Source organism: Canis lupus, chromosome 22 (assembly GCF_011100685.1).
Source record: "Canis lupus familiaris isolate Mischka breed German Shepherd chromosome 22, alternate assembly UU_Cfam_GSD_1.0, whole genome shotgun sequence".
NCBI lineage: Eukaryota > Metazoa > Chordata > Mammalia > Carnivora > Canidae > Canis > Canis lupus.
Genome location: NC_049243.1, coordinates 49,475,461 through 49,495,757, shown reverse-complemented (window position 1 = coordinate 49,495,757; position 20,297 = coordinate 49,475,461). Strand labels below are relative to the sequence as shown.

The 20,297-nt window shown below is 38.6% G+C and overlaps 1 protein-coding gene across 2 annotated transcripts in view; it reads right to left on the bottom strand.

The window, feature by feature from the left end:
* The window catches only part of UBAC2 (UBA domain containing 2), a 179,691-nt gene that overhangs the window by 93,388 nt on the left and 66,006 nt on the right, over positions 1-20,297 (bottom strand). The gene's annotated exons all lie outside the window — the stretch shown is intronic.

Sequence of the window (20,297 nt, the reverse complement as noted above, 5' to 3'; positions counted from 1 at the left end):
CCTACTTATAGGTAGAACAGAATTAGCAATAGATAGATTTGGATGACAACGTTTTAAGTAATGATGATGACAGAGTCAATGAAAACACTGAGCTCTTTCCCAAGCAGCCAGCAGAGTAGTTAGGGCCCACAGGTCAGGCACATGACAAAGATTTTATGTGGAGGTACCCACTGGGAGGAGGGTCCACTTGCTGAATTCTGCTTAGGAATAAAATAATTTGCAAATATGCTTGGTTTTTCTTGGGTATCTAGGGGATCATTTCATTTCTTTTTTATTCATAGGTTAGTAGTACCCTGATCTGTATTTCAATGGGCTGGGTTACCAGAAAGGGCAAAGAGCATGAGCAGCAGAAGGCATAGTTGCCACCTGCTTAAATAAGATAGGTGACAGGAATCCCTGGATGGCTCAGCAGTTTAGTTCCTGCTTTTGGCCCAGGGTGTGATCCTGGATACCCGGGATCAAGTCCCACGTCAGGCTCCCTGCATGGAGCCTGCTTCTCCCTCTGCCTGTGTCTCTGCCTCTCTCTCTCTCTCTCTCTCCCTCTCTCTCTGTCTTTCATAAATGAATAAACGAAATCTTTAAAAAGGAAAAAAAGGGGACAAATGCCCAATTATAAACTTAGAGTTGCCAAGATTCTCTCCAACATTATATATATATTTGCTCACATAAATACCTCAGCATGAATTGTATGACCTTTGCAAGTATAGTCACCCTAGTCTGTCAGCTCAATTTTGTTTTACGAAGTCCTCAAATTACTTCAATATAGTATGATTTTAGCAGTAATACCGATTTTGATGATAGAACATAAAGAAATGACACACTGGGGTGGCCCCAGTGGCGCAGCGGTTTGGCGCCGCCTGCAGCCCGGGGTGTGATCCTGGAGACCCGGGATCGAGTCCCACATCGGGTTCCCTGCATGGAGCCTGCTTCTCCCTCTGCCTGTGTCTCTGCCTCTCTCTCTGTGTCTCAATGAATAAATAAAATCTTCAAAAAAAAAAAAAAAAGAAATGACACACTGTATCATGAGTCATACTTCACATTTTTCTTAGGCTTTATATCCTAGAAATCTTTTCTTTCAAAATCTTATCTTACTCATTTCAAACTTTTACCTTGTAAGAAAATTCATCTTTATGGTTGAGTCAATACTATTTACTGAGTACTTTAAGATTTGTATTATGTGTATTTCACAAAGAGCTACCTGACCTTGAAAACACTGACCAAAAAAAGGCATTGATCTTTTTAACACCTGATGGAGACAGGTTGAAACTACATGGAGGGAAGTCAAGATCTTAGGACCTTTTCTTCCCTCCACATATAAACTCCCCAAGTAAAGGAGAAGAAAGGGCAGACGACTACATACATGCTATACAGGGCAGAGTGGCACTTACATAGTCATTTGAATTGGATCCCAAAAGAAAAATTGTAATGAAAGCTACTGAAGGAAAATCAAAAATAGAGCCACCATAATTTCAGAGAATCTCTATGGTGCACAAGTTCGATGATGACACTGGAGCAGAGACCAGCTTACATGTGAGCCAACATGTTGCTTCACAGAAGATGAGAAAGTCCTCTCTGCGCTAAGGATCTTAAGATGTTTCAAACAAGAAAGTAAATATCTATGTTACTTGGCAAATGGGTAACACATTATTTTTATCTGTTTAGTTTTCTGCCTTCTACCTCCATTCTAACACAAACCTATATAAATGATTTTTTCCAATCAGTAGCCATATTACCAAAAAGGTAAACTTTAAACCTATCTCCAACTAATTAAAAAAAAAAAAAAAAGAAGAAGTCTGTACTCCAGTCAAATCCAGCTATTCACTCTCCTTCAAAAGGCCCTTATTGCCTATTTCATTCATGAAGCCATAGTTTGTTTATATCTGGCCTTTGGGCACCCTTACACTATCTGGGATTATTAGTTGGCTTTACATTTTTTCCCTCATGGAATATGTAAACCTGGAAAAAAGGGACAGTTGTCATAAAATCTTTGTATTCTGGAGCAGCCCGGGTGGCTCAGAGGTTTAGCACTGCCTTTGGCCCAGGGCCTGATCCTGGGGACCAGGGATAGAGTCCCACATCGGGCTCCCTGCATGGAGCCTGCTTCTCCCTCTGCCTGTGTGTATCTCTGCCTCTCTCTCTCTCTCTCACATGAATAAATAAATAAAATCTTTTTTAAAAAAATCTTTGTATTCTGTTACAAAGAGGTGGCCTTATATAAAACACACTCTTTGAAAATCACAACCCTGTAAAAGTATTTTCTATATGAATCAGGTGATACATTATTAATAATTTTAAATAATAATCGTGAGCTAGAAAAACTTACCTAGGAAAGCTGACAGTTATATAGCAGCTAATCATATCTACCTCTTCATAATTTGTCTTCTAAAAGGATATTTGGTTAATTAAAGAAAAAAAAAAAACCTCAAAGCTATTTAGCTTGAATCAACTCTTCAACGATAGTATAGAATAGTAATTTAGATGTTAGAAATCATATTAGGTATATGTGACAAGCTCAGTAATTTACAAAACAGTCCATACTTTATGTAATGTCTTCCTTTCCATATTCCTGTGAAACAGGATGAACATATAGTATCACCCATACTTTATTACAAAATCCAAAGTTCTGGGATGCCTGGGTGGCTGAGCGGTTGGGTGTCTGCCTTGGGCTCAGGTCGTGATCCCAGAGACCCGGGATCAAGGCCTGCATGGGCTCCCTGCGTGGAGCCTGTTTCTCCCTCTGCCTGTGTCTCTCTGCCTCTCTTACGAATAAATAAAATCTATAAAAAAAAAAAAACACAAAAAAACCTCAAAGTTCCAAAGAGGGACCTGGTAAATTGGAGGCAACATTAGGTATATAACCCTAACTCTATTATCCTAGCCATAAAGTAGACAGAACTGTATCACAAGACCTTGAAAAAGTATTAGAAGGCTTAAACTGTTCCATTATGTGCCAGCAGACCATCTAATCTTTCAATGGGACAAGAAGCCAACAGTAGGTAGATTATAAACTTGGCTGAGGTATGAGTTCCATGAACACTAGGATGCCATTTGCTATGTATGTACCAGCACCTGGTACAGAGCCTGGCACACAAAAAGTTCTCAAATATCCATCTAACTGAATAGTGCCTGTTTTGTACTATTACTAACAAAAGTCTAAAGCCCTATAAAATTATCTGTGAAGTTCTTCATTTCTCAATAGAGGATGCACCTTAAATGCTTAATTACATTAGCCAAAGTATATACATATATATGTGTGTGTGTGTATACATACATATACACACACACACACAAACACACACACACTAGAGCATACATGTAATTGAAGACTGTGATCATCTAAGACCTTGCAATTTAAACTAGGCATATTTTAAAAACAGAGCTAATTACTCAACAAGTCAATTTAAATCTAGAATATGTTCTGCTTGGAAATGATTTTATATTTCAAGAGGCGAGGGCAGTGACTCTCACCAATCAGAAACATACTGGGCAATTTTAAATGGGGAAGCACTGATCTTAAAATGATCTATTTTGGTCACTCCTTAGCCCATTATGATTTGTTATTCTTTGCAAAACTTAAAAACATGTCCTTACTGATTACTCAGGTCAGAATGAAAAAAATGAAAACTTGATCTGGTGACAACATGGCATATTCTTTGAATCCAGGGAGTACTAAAAGCACTCATGAGAACTGCTGCCAATGCAAGTCTGTTTTACATTAAATTCTGAAAAAAATGATCGCTTAAAAGATAATCTCCAAATTTCTTTTAAAATAAAAGCTCAAAAAAAAAATAAAATAAATAAAATAAAAGCTCAATTAGCTAAGAAGGACATTTATTGACTGCTTCCTACGTGACACTTTTCCAAGCACTTGACAGGCATTATTTCACTTAATCCTCATTGCCTTAAGAGATGGGGACAATTATTATCTCAATTTTGCCAATGAGGGACCTTGAGTGCCAGAGCACATGCAGAGGTGGAGCCAGGAATGAAATCCAGACCGTCGGACCCCAGTGCCTGGAGGCTGACTCAAGAGTGCAAGGATGTCCCTGCTTACAAAAGCATGTTTATTAAGAGATGGTTCCATTCCCCCACCTCCTGTGCCTTCCTGTGGCCTGGGCATCCCCCACCAGAACATGAGAGCTTCCATGAAGCCTCCTTCCTGCAGGGTCCCTAAGTTCTCTACAATTCAAGCTTCAATCTCTCAGACACCCATACTCCATGGCCCTCCTCTCCAGTGACTGCCACCTGGGTGTTCTTTCTCCCCGTGCATGTTCCCTTGCCCATCTTTTCTTGACCCAACATTGTCATCCCAGTCCAGATGCTGACATTGCACACCTAAATTACTACAGCTTCTTTCCCCTGGCCCCTTAACTACTGTCAGAAACCAGCCTTCCTGTCAGATGTTATAGTGGAAGCCAGCAGAGCAGTAACAACAAATACTTGCTGACAGTAACATGGCATAATGCTTTGACCAATATACATACATACATATATATAATCTCTCTACAGAAGCACTAGATAGATAATCTCATTCAAGCCTCATAATACTTCAGTGAGGTTCATCTCATTACTATCCCTATTTTACAGGCAAGGAAATTATACTCCAAGAAACTGAGTAACATGCCCAAGGTCACACAGCTCTAAATATTGGCAGTCCAAATCCAAGGTCTATCCATTAGTCTTAATCACTATACTATTTGTTTTATTCAAGTAGAATTATGGCCTACATCCTCGGAGAGCCTTGAAAGAGACACTCACCAAGTAACTTCAAATTCCCTTAGGGGGTATATGTGACTACTTTCGGCCAATGCAGTGGTGGCAAAAGTGACATATGTCACTTCTAGGCTGATGTGTTAGAGAGCAGAGCGAAATATTCTATTCCCCTCTTGCCTCCTATCACAGCAGCCAGAGCTGTTCTAGATGGTGGGAACCTTTGTCAGCCTGGATCCTTGAATGAGTCAACGGAGAACCCCCCTACCGCTTACCCTAACCATTCATGTTGGCCAAGTGGCACAAGTAAGAAACACACTTCATGTATTTATCCACTGAGATTTCAGAGTAAATTTGTGGCTACAACATAAACTGGCCTTCTGACTAATATAGTATTTAATCTAGTTAGAGTGAAACAGACCAATAAATAGAACATTAGAAAAGGGCAGACATGCTCCAGTTCTCCTGGCAAACAAACATAATTTTTATTCCCACTTTCACTGTGTCATTTCATGCTCCAGGATTGAGAATAGTTCCCCATGATCTACCACACCAAGTCCAAGTTCCTCTCCCACACTTTCAAGTCCCTGCAACCTAATTCCCCTCTATTGCCCAACATGGACCTTTCAAGTTAGTCTAGTTGGTTTTGTTCCTGTACCATGAATATAACGAATATCTGGTTCCCAATAATTGGATTCTTCTACTTCCCCTATTTATTCTTTACACTCATATCCCGATAATACCTCCTCCTTAAATTCTTCTTTGACTACTCACAGCCACCCATCTTCCTTTCCTCAATTTATTTGGATCTCATACAGTCAATGCCATGTAGCTGTAACTTTAGATGTATATTATCTTAGAATAAAAGAGAAAACACACTGGCCTGCAAGCCTGTGGCCTGGTTCTGGTCTGACTGTTAATCAGCGACACCACCTCCGTCTAGTCTTTTAGTCATTCTAGGGTCAGTTTTCTTATCAATGAAACAATAGTGTTAGATAATGTGTAAAGTCTGCCAACATCACATAGCCCACAGTCTATTACTTCATGTACATTTACTCTTACGTAATACAACCGCCTCTGGAGCAGAGACTCTTACTTCTTTCTATTCTGAGTAACTCCAAGCACAGCACCTTGCACATCAAAAATGCTCATAAGATATATTTTGATGATGGGCAGCCTGGGTGGCTCAGCGGTTTATCACCACCTTGGGCCCAGGGCATGATCCTGGAGACCCAGGGTGGAGTTCCATGTTGGGCTCCCTGCATAGAGCCTGCTTCTCCCTCTGCCTGTGTCTCTACCTCTCTGTCTCTGTTTCTCATGAATAAATAAATAAAATCTTTAAAATATATGTATATATATATGTTGATGAAAAATCATCAAATATTAGCTAAAGTTACTATGATTTGTAGTATTTTTTAAAAATTTGTACTATTAAAGCGCAATGGGTAAGGGGTTTTATTATTGCCAGTTATAACTTGTTAAGCAGCAACAGATTAACACATGCTTCATATCGGAATATTAATCATGAAAAATATACTAAATTGGAACCTGGAATGGCAATGAGATCAATCAAGATTTATTTTAAAAACAAAACAAAACAAAATCCCTCCAAAAATAGTTTTCTGCTGTGAGTCTAAGTAATACCGCCAGCTTTTCCTCTTCCTTCCACATACAAGGAAGCAACGTGTGGTAAATAGTTATTTAATGTCTCCCTGATAATATATATCCAGACTGCCCTACCTTACCACACTACAGCTATTAGAAAGAGATCACAGAGGAAACTAGTACATGTGGGAAAATACATGATCTTATTTTTCAATAGTTTATCTTCCTCAAAAGTTTTAAAGACATTCTTTTCTCTTTATTTGCATACCTACTATGTAGCTTCTTGCTGCTAACAATGTTTTTCAGATGTCTTGCCTACTCAACTAAACAGCAAGCCACTTATGGGCACATTACTCTTCTGTCCCACATGGCGCCTACCACAATTGATCTAAACCAAGAATTCAAATAGTGTTTGATTGGCTTTTATCAGTTTTCTCAGAGTGTGAGAACATTTATTTCTGTTTTCTACACTTGCAAGAATGACTTTTCCCATGCAGGTTTTGAGAAGAAAAGAGTGTGTCAGAATGAAACTACAAGGAGGCTACAAAAGGTTTTAATGGTGCTCTAAAAATGGTAACATCACTATGTGTTCTTATTGCTGAAGGGTGGCAGCTCTACAATTTTCCCCTTATGTCCTAGAGTGAAACATCGGTTTTTTTGTTTTAACATACATAGTGAAAATATATGGAGTTACTGCCTTGCAGTCAGGCTTAAAAGATAAATGCCAACCAGATTATACACTGATTTACCATATACTTATTATAGTTCAAGAGAGTAATGAAAGCATCCCAAGAACCATCATATGTATTACTGATGGTTTTCCCTATTAAGGGATCAGGAGCAAGGAAAGATCAAGAATTTGAGTGTTACTAGCTTTACCTAAAGAACAGCTGTTAAGAAAAAGACATCATCAAAACAGACTCATAGACACACATTCACACAACAAGCAATCAATGCACGCCCATTTTTAGTCCTACAACCTGGTAAGTACTCTACCTAGGACATGGCCCACGATTGTGCCTATACCCACACACTCAGGTATCAGAAGAGACCCAGGGAGAAATCAGTCAATTGGAGGCAGGGGCAGGCCTTAAAGATGCTAGAGGTCTTGGCCATGCAGAACTGAGGAAACAAATGGTAAAGTGGTAGATGGAAAGAAAAAAAAAGTATCCCATTAGGGAACCAGTTGTCAAATTATTTAAAGATTGTGTGTTTGGCAAAATTATCAGCATAAGGTGACAAGTACTTGGTAGTCATTACAGTATTCTCTCTGCATTTGTGTTATGTTTAAAATGTTCCTGTAATACAGTTAAAAAACTCGTAAGTAGTCTCGAACACATTCCCATACTCTTGTTACATGAGAGGTGGAAGCAGAAATTTGAGGACTCACAAAGGACTGAAAGAGAGATGGGTATCACGTGGCTCCAACCCCTCTCTCATCAGTAAGCTGCATGACCCAAATCATACCAGAGGACAGGAATGGGACATTTTAAGACCACATGTAAGAATAGTCTCAACAGACCTTCTAGAAGTCCTAGTAAGAGATGGCTTTTGGTAACGAAGTCATCAGCAAAGAACAGGTTATACTAGAAATCCACATGAAAAGACTGTCAGGGTTTCATAAACATATACACATGCATACACACAATGCTCCATTGATTCTCCTAACACCAAAGTCCACTTCCTTTTCCTTAAACCATGTTCCAGTTCAAATATAAGTATTTCAGATTCAGGTATGCTGCTTCGTATATATACCTTTGAAGTCAAATGTAAAAGTCGAATTCTCTTAATTACCAGTCCTGTCAGCAAAGATTCACTTCTAGATAACAGAATAGCTCTCAAGCTATCTTGGGGGAAAAAAAGACTTAGTACACAGATTTTGGTCTTATAAAACTGCTGAAAGAGCCAGACAGGCAGATTTAGCCTGTGCCTCCAAGGAACAACAAAGAACAACTGGTCTACCTGGAAAAATGCATCCTCTGCCACATTTAGGACACTGGGAATCAGGAAGTCGTTACATCATTTCGATATAATCTAGGAATCAGGAAGTTGTGTGAACTGTAACCTCCAGTGCCTTGGAGGTTACAGTTGGGTCTGTAGAACTAGACCACAAAATTGGTATTTCATATGTTACTGCCTTGCCTCATATTGAACTCAGCACCATACATATTGTTCTGACTGGTGGAGCCTAAATCATATCTAGAAAACTGGATGCAAGGGGGCTGAAGAAATAAAGCATACAGCTTCCCACCCTTTGCTTTATGTGGAGGTACACTAAGGACCACGGGAAAGGTAATGTGCAAGTCAATCTAAGCATATCCATCATACCACATAAAATACCAAAATACTCTACCAAAAGAGAGGAAGGAATGTTTAAGATCTTATTTATTTATTTATTTATTTATTTATTTATTTATTTATTTATTTGGCAGAGAGAGAGCACAAGAAGGGGGAGCGATAAGCAGAGGGAGAGGGAGAAGCAAGCTCTCCACTGAGCAGGGAGCCCAACATGGGGCTTGATCTCAGGACTCTGGGATCATGTCCCAAGCAGAAGGCAGACGCCTAACCGACTGAGCCACCCAGGCACCCTTGAAAAAGAAGAAACAAAAGGGGTGCCTGAATAGCTCAGCTGATTAAGCATCCAACTCTTGATTTTTGCTCAGGTCAGGATCTCAGGGTTGTGAGATTAAGCCCTGGCAGGTTCCGCCCTCAGTCTCCCTCTCACTCTGTCCCTCCTCCTACTCATGCACTCTTTCTAAAATAAATATTTTAAAAAAAAGTTTAGTTTTACCATTTATTAAATAAGATCCATCTTCTATACAGTAACTGGCTTAATCTCTTTAAAATGTCAAGCCTGGATGGCTCAGTTGGTTGAGTGCCTTCCGCTCAGGTCATGATCTCAGAGGTCCTGGGATTGAGCACCGCATTTTCCTCTCCCTCTGTCTCTCCCCCAACAGCTCATGCTCTCTCTCTGTCAAATTAATCAATCAATCAATTAATTAATTTTTAAAATCTTTTTAAAAAAAATCAGGCTCCTAAAAAAGACAGAATGAGAACTGTTCCAGATTAAAAAGTTAAGGGACATAACCAAATGCATGACACAATAATGGATTGAACCCAGACCAGATTTTTTTTTCCTTTTTGCTATAAAAAAGGACATTATTGGGACAATTGCCAAATATGAATAAAAATACATACTGATGTATTTAGGTGTAAAGGGGTATTATACCTAAAATTTGCTCTCAAATGATTCGTTAAAAATTCCATTCATATAAAGAGAGAAAAGGACAAGGTAAATGTGAAAAGTGTGAATATTTTAAGGTTTAAGGTCTATAGGAGTTTTTGTCCTCTTCCTGTAACCTTTCTACGAGCCTGGATTACTTCAAACATTTTTTTAAAGCCTAAAACATAGCTGCAGCATTTGGGAGCTCTACAGAGGAACAGCACAGTTTCTTCCACTAAGTTAAAATGAAAATTAAAAGCCAAATAACTGGAGTGGCAGGCATACAGTTGGTGCTTTTTCAGATACTGATCCATGGGGCATTTCCCCTCACCCTGAAAAGTTTCTTGCAGCATGTGCTTATTTTGTACTTCTCATTTTAGCAGCAAAATTTGAATGCAGTCTAAAAGTTGTCTTTAGACACTAATATCTACTTTTATAAACATCTGCAACACTGCAGTTGAAAATGTATATAGGAAGACCCCATTTGGTGAGTTCATATACTCAAATGTCTTCCAAGTAAACAGAGGACCATTCACTACATCTTCTACCTTAAAAAAAGAAAAGTAGCATTAAGGCTGTGTTACACAAAAGGAAATGTCTGAGCTAAGAGTCAAACAGGCATGAATTTCAGTCTAGGCTCTGCCTGCTAAATACGTAGACATGACCCTAGTGACTCAATTGATTCTAAGAACCTCTGCTTTCTCACAGACAATAATACTAACATCTACTCTTGTAAGACTGTTGTGGATGTTCACTTAAATCAGGAACATATGTAAAACAATGCTCTATGGTATTCAATATTCAATATGTATCTGTCGAGATGCCTTAACAGAAAGAGTAAATTCTGCTATCAAAAAATCTCCAAATACAATGTATAATATTAACATTTCATAATGCTACTCTCTGTATTTTTTCCATGTTGTTGCTAATATTAACAAACATATCCTCAATGCAGTAATTTATTTATACAAGTATTTATTAAGTGCTTACTATGAACCAAGTACTGTTCCAGGCACCAGGATGAGAGTTGAAAATAATGCAGACCAAGTTGTCCTCATAAACCTTAGGTTCTCCAAGCCAACATTAAAACATTAAGTAAACAACTAGTATCAGTTTAGGGGAGGGATAACTTTTGAGTGTCATTCTGGCTTTGCTGCATCCATGGCTGGTTCTTTGCCATCCCAAATCTTCTCTGAACTGCTTTACTAATAAACTCCCTTTCTGCTAGATAAGCCAGAGTTGGTTCTATTACTTCAACTAACAAGCATGCCTGTGCTCTCATAACTGAGAAAGCCTTTTTCCCTTTGACCTCAGATAACAAAAGCACATTAAATACTTCAAAACTCAACACAAATCATACACACACAAAAATTCAACCCTAAGAGAGGTATGAGATTATTTTTGCATGCTGTATATATTGATTGCTATGGTTACCAAGACGTGGTTAGCATTTTGAACTTTTTTTCTTAGAATAATGCAATGATCTGAATCTCAAATCTTTCATAAGGTGCAACTTTCCAATGATAAACAAGAACAGGAAGTGAATCTCGAATATACCAGACTTGTAGTTCCCTTCACTATTATCTACATTGCTGTCATTGCAGCTTGACGTAACATTAAACTTTCCACTGTCCTATCTTAAGTTAAAGTTATTAATAGTTTTATTTCTGCATTAAATAAAACGTATCCCATTAAACTAGAAATTCTGACATATACTCAAATGTTTTAAGTTCTAAGAGGAAACATCTAAAATAAAGGAATTGAGTAGCAAAGCAACTTACAAAAGCAGAAATGAAAACAGATGTTGAACTTCTTTGAAACAAATTTTTACTAGTAGCTTCAACCAAAGCTATTTCAGTCGACTACTAGAAATATTCTACATAGTCAAAAGACCTCAGCAAGCTTCACAGGCCAGCAACTCAAGGGTGTGGGCTCTTTTCAAGGTTCTACTTACCACCCAGCACCGTGCACATTATGGGATTTCAAAACACAGGTGATCGGTGCCATAAGAGCTCAGTTTAAGTCAGTGACCCTCCATCGGGTGCAATTTTGCCCGCCCAAGCATCATCTGGCAATATCTGGAGACATGTTTAGCTGTCAAGACATGTTTAGGTGGGGTTGCTATTGGCATCTAGTGGGTGGAGGCCAGGGATGTTGCTGAACACCCTGCAAAAGCACAGCATAGCTCCCCCCGCCCCCCAGTGAAGAAGTATGTAGCTGAAAGTGCTGACCAAGGTTGAGAAAAGTGGGTTAGGCTAACTAGACCAACTCCTCACATTCACATATAAAATCACTGATCACGTGGCTTTCCACAACCCTCTCATGACAGCCTACAGACCCTTCTGAACAGAACACATTAAATCTGTACCCTGGAAAGACACTCTGACCCTTGAAACTGTCAAGGAAACCCTGCAATATGAAAAGCCAGCATCTCCTTTCACAAGTAACCAACAATCTCCAAGTTAAGAAATTCTGTATGCCATTTTATTTGCTTCTAAAGACACTGGGCTTCAAATTTTACTAATATCTCGATTACACTGAGTAGCTATTTCATTTCCTAATCACTCCTGGGACAATATCAAGCACATAAGCCACTTCCTCTCCATACTTATTTTCTAACATCATGATTTTTCTTTCATCACTTTACAGAAAATGGTGCTCAAGGTTTCTGAGCCTGTTTCCTTACTGGAGAGGATTATTCTGAGGATTAAAGTGACATCGAGGCAGCACATGGTACATGGGACATGGTGTGTGCTCACTGACTCCTAACAGATACGTCATACACATGGCATTACACACCCAAATACTGAACTGGTGGGAAGATTGAGACCTTGGTTGAGAAAGATATTTTGAGAATGACAGAATGAATGGATCATATATTTCTCTCTAGATAAGATGTTGGAAATGATTTCATAAATCCACATTTCAATTCTTTAACTCAAATTTGGAATTCAATGTTTATATTTTTCTGAGTAACAGATCTGAGGTGACTTCCTGAGAGAGAGACAGAGGAAAAAAAAAGAAAAGAGCGAGCCATTAATACAAAAGAATAATTCAAGTAACTAGCATGTGGCAGCCCAAAATCTCAATCACAGCCAGGTCTCTCTCATATTAAAAAACAGTCTTTTCGCTACTTTATGCTCCACACTGAAGGAGCCATAAAATAGAAGAGCCTGCTCTTAAGTTGAAAGAGTAGTCAATTAGGTAAATAATTACAAAATCAAGTAATAAATATTATATGTAACTTGTAAGCATAAAGTCATCTGTGAACACAAATGGATAAGTGATTAATTCTGGCTGGGGGAAGGTTTCACAGACTAGATATTCCAGGTGAGTCTTGAAGGATAAGCAGAAGTTGGCCAAGCAAGGGAGAAAGGATGCTGCAATCAGAACTATCTGCATACACAAATTCAGAGAGATGGGAAATGACACAAAAGTGACAAGTAGAGGTGAATAATGCACCGAACCTGATGTGTAGAGTATAAGGGGAGAATGAGGGAAAATGAGACTAGAAAGGTTGGTAGGAACTCAATTCTGAGGTGCCTCACTAACAGACAGCAGTGGGAAGTCACAGGTTTCTGAAGGCGTAAAGGAATAAAGATAAGATCTCCTTTGGAGGTAAACTCAGGGGGCGTGGAACAGTGTAGATGATAGCTTTGAGATGGTGACAGAAAGGTTCCTGCAAGAGTCCAGACAAAAGCAGAAGAAATGCAATCAAAAGACCAATGCCTTTTCATTCATTTATTTACTCTGTCCACCCATCCGCCATCCATTCACCCACTCATCCAACATAGGTGCCCACTAGGTGGAGCCACTAAGCTAAGCGAGGCAGGATCAGTAAGTAGGTGAGACTGTGATTAGCTTGCATAAAGCTTCAATTCTACTGGAGGAGACAGATATTAAACCATTCATTACACAATGAATTATTCAATTTTTATGGTGATAAGTGCAATGAGAAATGTTCTCAGAAAACATCTCTCGAGACCGTGACCTAGTCTGAGGACAAGGATGCTCAAAGAAAGCTTCTGCAAGAAGTTACTTTTTAGTTTTCCTGCCGCCCATGAGCTGAGGTTATTTATTATCTCATATCTCTCATTCTGAATAAGTTTTGAGAAACTTCTGTCTCATTAGTCAACTTTGCTTGGTACAATTACATTTAAGTACCTACTTACTAAAATCTCTGGTGAGTCTAGCCAAAGCAGTAAGGTATTTCTGGAAGGGGGAAGAAGGACTAGGGGTGAGCAGAGAAGGGTGGGGAAGAAGTTAAAGGGTGAAGAGGGTGAGAGAGTGGAAGGAAACAGGACTTAATTCCAAAGGTTTTAGCTACACAACAGGAGACTTTATAAAGAGAAACTCATTAGGAGAGAACACCTCAATATTTCTTATAATCAATACTCAGAAACATAATCCTCTGCAAATTGATAAACAGGATGAACCACCAACCTGTCAACTTCTACTAACTTATCTTGACTGGGAAACACTCTGTGTTTTAGATCAAGGAGTGATCTAGGTCTGTTTTTAGATCTAGGAGAGATCTGGGTCAAAATTCCAACTCTGGTCAACTGAATTACATACTCCTGGGCAGATTTCTTGGTCTGAGAATCCATGTTCATACCAGTAAAACAGATATAACCATACCAAATTTCACAAAGTATTTTTTGATAGGAATCAAAGGAGAGAAGAGATTTAAAATATCTATTCATTCAATTCAGTTAATCTATCATTCTAAACACATTAATGTGATCACTTCAAATCTGGAGGCCCTGGCAGCTCTATCTTTGTCTTGAGAAATATCCCTTTTCTTCTAAAATAAAGGCATTGATCATCACTCAAGCTGTAATGATTATATGTTAAATATTTAGCCCAAGTTCTAGTCAGAGGGACAAATAATTCAGAAAGCTAACTGTCACTTATTGTTAACTTTGCCCACAATACCCACTTCCCTTAAAATATCCCAACGGTTGATATACAAGATGACCACAGATGATTATAGGTGTGCTGCTAACTCTCCAATTGGCTCTTGGCTGTAGAGAACCTAATCCCTTAGCACTTTCAAGATTAAAAGTTAACACTACCTCTTGGCACCAACTCTTTTACCACCGTAACACCATGGCACAACTGAAAGTCTAACATAGGACTACAAAATCAACAATTACATTTAAATATCTATGACTGATTCTTTTAAATAGGTCCAAATAACCAAATTACTCCATCAAATAATTATGGTGGCATATTTATTAGCATTCTGAATCATCTGTGCCCATTCCTGGAAAGTTTTACCCTTTTGCAATGCCAAGAAGCATAATTAGAAACTCTGGATAAAGCAAGATCTAAGTCAAACATATAATTTGGTCACCAAGAGCAACAGGAAAGGTCCTCCTATGATGAGATTAGTAGGAAATTTATCCTGCTAGAAAGGGAGTATTTGTAGAACTCAGAACATTAAATTTCTGTAGACAGAAATGGATACCAAGCATCCTCCTCTTTGCTCCTTTCACCACCGCTGCTCCAGCAGACTACGGGGAACAGCATGTCAATGACTAAAACATAATTTGCAAGGAAACAAAGAATGAGCCTTGAAGAAATGCTACTGGTTGCTACAATTGGGGGAGATAAAATGACCGATATACTGAAAGACAATATAGTACTTGGTTACAAAGTCTATTTTATTTTGAGTAAAAGAACACTGAGAGGAACATAAGGTACAATGACTTTAAAAAAAATTTCTGAAGGCTTGTAGAGATAACCTGATATAATCAATGGAGAAAAAATAATTTGAATCTACAATTTTAAGTGTTCTTAAAACACACACTCACTTTTAAACAATACTGCCAGTTAAAAATGGTGGATTGAGCCCATGTACTCACCTCCTCTGTTCCCTACTGGAACCGTGCCAGAAGAATATTAAAAGATTTTTTAAAAGGCATAAACCCACCAAAAAAGGAAGAGTGGATGACTATAAAAATTTCCCTAAGCTGGAAAAACAGGAATAGAGTGCTAACTAAACTTGGCATATCTGAGAAAATGAAATATGAAACCAGCAATGGTGAAATCTGAGAAGCAAACTGAATGAACACTTCACTCTCCAGGGCTGTAGCACTGGCAGTGCCAGGTTTCTCTGGAACTGCTCAGACACAGCCTGATCACTTATCTTCTCCCAATAGTCTGCCCACCTGCTGACTGCTCCTTCCCATCCCAGTGATTGACTGGGGTATATTATCTAGAAATGGTTAACAAGGAATGTCTTTGCAACTGGGGGGCTCCCATGCAAACATATATGAGAGTGCAAATATAATATTAAAAATCAGGGGCAGCCCCCGTGGCGCAGCGGTTTAGCGCCGCCTGCAGCCTGAGGTGTGATCCTGGAGACCCAGGATCAAGTCCCACGTTGGGCTCCCTGCATGGAGCCTGCTTCTCCCTCTGCCGGTGTCTCTGCCTCTCTCTCTCTCTCTCTCTCTCTCTCTCTCTGTGTGTGTGTGTGTGTGTGTGTCTATGAATAAATAAATAAAATCTTTAAAAAAAAAATAAAAATAAAAAAAATAAAAATAAAAATCAAAGTTTATATATTAAATGTTAAGACTCCTAGACTTACACCCTATAAGTAGCAGACAAGAGAGTATGCTCTGGGCAATCTGACAATTCATGAGAGGAAAAAAGACATAAATGCATAGATTCTGATACTGAGAGTTCATAGTGACATCCCAACCAGGAGGCCCTACAATGAAGTTCATGGTCTTTCAGCACCTTGCACACAATTCCATTTCTTCAATCAGCCTTTTTTAGAAGCTTGCTCCTAAATATAAACAGATAGCCAAAGGCTCAGAGATATTTAAGGAAAACCCCTAACATCAAAAGCAGACAACAAAGAGGAAAAGAAGGAACTCAGAAGAAACAGAAATTGTGCAGGGAAATGAAAAACCCTGGCAGTGGGGCAGGGATTATCCATAATATCATAAGAGATGTAAGAAAAAATACTACGTCCATGGAAAAAAAATTCAGGATGCTAGCAGAAATGAGTATTCTGAAAATAAAAAGGAACCACTGGAAATTAAAACTAGGAGAGCAAAAGTATTTAAAAGCTACTCAAAAGATGAAAAAGTACTTCAACTGATTAGTCATCAAGGAAATATAAACCCCAAAGTCCATCAACAGTAAAATGGATAAACAGTAGCAATTCACATGCCAGAACACTACATGGTAAATGATACAGTGTGAACTACTAAGAGGTACATGGATGAAACTGAACATGATACCAAGAGAAAGACACTAGACATTGAGTCTATATTTCCATTTATACCAAATTCAAAAGCAGACAAAATTAAAAGTAAGTACAGACTTTGGGGGAGGAAGGTATTAAAAGTCAGTACAGACTTTGGGAAGGAAGTAGTGATTGGGAGGCAGCAAAAGTGCAAGTGATGCTCTACTTCTTTATCTGGATGGTGTTTAAATTTAAAAGAATGTCACTTTGTAAAAATTCAATAGGCTCTGAACATAGGACATGTGCATGCTGTCCTTCAATATAAGTTTATTTTACTGTGTCTCTGCCTCTCTCTCTCTCTCTCTCTGTCTTTAAAAAAAAAAACAACAAAAGTTTATTTTAAAATATTAATTAGAAAAGTTAGAAGAGGGATGCCTGGGTGGCTCAGTGGTTGAGGGTCTGCTTTCAGCTCAGGGCTTGATCCCAGTCTGGAGATGTAGTCCTGCATTGGGCTCCCTGCGGAGAGCCTGCTTCTCTCCATGCCTATGTCTCTCTGCCTCTCTCTGTGTGTCTCATGAATAAATAAATAAAATCTAAAAAAAAAAAGTTAGAAGATAGGACTCAAGTAGTTTCTCAGCAAGGAGCGCAAAAATACAAAAAAGGAAGAGAAGAAAAAAAAAGATTAAAAATAGACCTGTTTAACCAGATAACAGGATCTTTGGAAAGAGAGAACCAAGAAAATGGAAGAGGAGATGATCAAAATAACTCATGAAAAATTCAATGGAAACGCATGAGTTCCCTGACTGATGGGGCCCACCAAGTGCACAACCAAAAGAGGTGAAAGCCAGATTGAGTCCAAAGCACCTCATCACAGACTGTCACCAAGTATTATTAGTTAGATCTCCAATACATTTGTCAACCACACTACAAGGCTGGTACTGGCACAGCATTCCCTCATCTACTTCTTCCTCATATCCTGCTTCCCCCCACCCCAGACAAATCACCATATAAAGAAAAATGCTGCTTCTCAATATTGTTTATTTCTAAGAGTTTGAAGATGAATACCCAAGTAGCCTACATGCCCAATGGAACATCAGCAAACAAGAGTGGGAAACAAATGATGCTGTGGTGACTGTGGGTTCTCAAACCTGGGGGGCTCATTCCCCCCACATCTGATCTAACATCACCAAAATAGTTTAATATGCCTCAAAGGAACATGAGTTTTGAGGCCCAAACAGCTAGACATTCTTAGAATACAATCACAACAAAAGAGAAATAACAAATTGCATGGCATTATTAATGAAACAGAATTTTTGGAAGAACTCCAAATTATCATCTGTATTAATAACTATACTAGAAAAAGAGAAGATATTAAAAATATGAAATCAGAGTATATGGAAACATTAAGTATGAAAAACATAACAGATGGGTTGGATACAGTTGTGGAATGAATTACCAAGCTGAAAAGAAAGAAACCAAAACCAACAACTAAGGAACTCTCCCAGAAGTCAGCACAGAAGGCTGAGGAGAAGGGGTAGGGATGGAGAGAATATATTTGAAGAACACAAAAATATTTCAATTAAGGGTTAGCCATACAATTTAAAGATAATCTATATGTACAGACATTACTAATTAAGTGATATTTAAGAAAGTAAAGGGTAAATTCAGTAACTTCCAAGGGCTAAACAAATGACAAAGAACAAGATCAACCTCAGATTTCTCAAGACACGAGATTCAATAAGATCATGGAGGAATACTATGAAAATAATAAAGAAAACGAACTTCAACCTAAAATTCTCATCCATACAAATCATTATTTAAAAGTGACAGCAAATGAAAAAAATCTTGTATACAAGAAAAAAATCTTCATTTATACAAGAACGCATGGCTTTGCCATGCACAAAGACAAACTTTGGGAATACTTGTGGAGGAAGTGCTTCATTAAGAATTGAGGAGGGCAGCCAGGGTGGCTCAGGGGTTTAGCGCCACCTTCAGCCCAGGACGTGATCCTAGAGACCTGGGATGGAGTCCACAATCAGGCTCCCACGTCAGGCTCCCTGCATGGAGCCTGTTTCTCCCTCTGCCTGTGTCTTGCATGAATAAATAAATAAAATCTTAAAAAAGAAAAAAAAAAAAAGAATTGAGGAGGAGGATGCTTGGGTGGCTCAGCAGTTGAGCATCTGCCTTCAGCCTAGGGTATGATCCCTGAAGTCCTAGGATTGAGTCCCACATCGGGCTCCCCATATGGAGCCTGCTTCTCTCTCTGCCTATGTGTCTGCCTCTCTCTTGTGTCTCTCATGAATAAATAAAAAAAAAAAAAAAAAAAAGAATTGAGGAGGAAACTACAGAAAGCTGAAATGAAGGGCAATCAAAAAGGAGAAATAGACAAATCCACAATTAGAGTTCAAGTATTCAACATTCCTCACTCTGTAAGTAACAGAACAAGTGGACAGAAAACCAGCAGGGATGCTGAAGACATAAAAACCGTATCAACCACTTGACCCATTGACATTCCTAGAGCACACCACCCAATGACATCAGAATATATACTTTTTTTAAGTGCATATGGAATAGTTAGCAAGATAGGCCAAAAAACAAACTTTAACAAACTGAAATGAACTGGAATCATACAAAACAGGTTTTCCGAATATTCAGAATTAGCAACCAGTAACAAATATATTTGGGAAATCCTGGAAATAAAACAATACACTTTTTTTTTTAAGATTATTTAAAAAGATTTATTTATTTATTCAGAGAGAGAGAGAGAGAGAGAGGCAGAGACACAGGCAGAGGGAGAAGCAGGCTCCATGCAGGAAGCCTGACATGGGACTTGATCCCGGGTCTCCAGGATCACATCCCGGGCTGCAGGCGGCACTAAACCGCTGCACCACCGGGGCTGCCCAACAATACACTTTTGAATAACTCATGAATCAAAGAGGAAATCACAAAGGATGCCAGAAAATATTTTTAATTGAACGAAAATAAACACGTCAAAGAACCTGTGGGATGCAGCTAAAGCAGTGCTTATAGAAAGTGTATAGCACTGAACATTTATATTAGAAAAGAAAGGTTTCAAGTCGCTGGTCTAGGCTTCTGCCCTAAGAAAGTAAATAAAGACTATCAAATTAATGACAAAGTAATCAGAAGGAAGGAAATAACAATGGCAGGGGGGAGAAATCAATGATATTGAACACAAAGAATAGAAAAAAATCATTTAGACTTTTTCAATTAAAAACTTTATTCTTCCTAGAGCAATTTAGGTTCATAGTAAAATGGAAAGGTTATGGATATGTCACCCACACACGCAATCTCCTCCATTATCAACATCCTCCACCAGAGTCATGTACTTGTTACAACTGATGGACTAACACTGACATATTATCATTCAGTCCATAGTTTATAGTATGAGTCACTCTTGTTGGACATTCTATGGTGTCAGATACCTACCACTACAGTACCATACAGAATAGTTTCATTGATCTAAAATCCTCTGTGCTCTGCCCATTCATCCCATCCTTCCCCTTAGCTCCTGGCAACCACTGATCTTTTCACGGTTTCCAT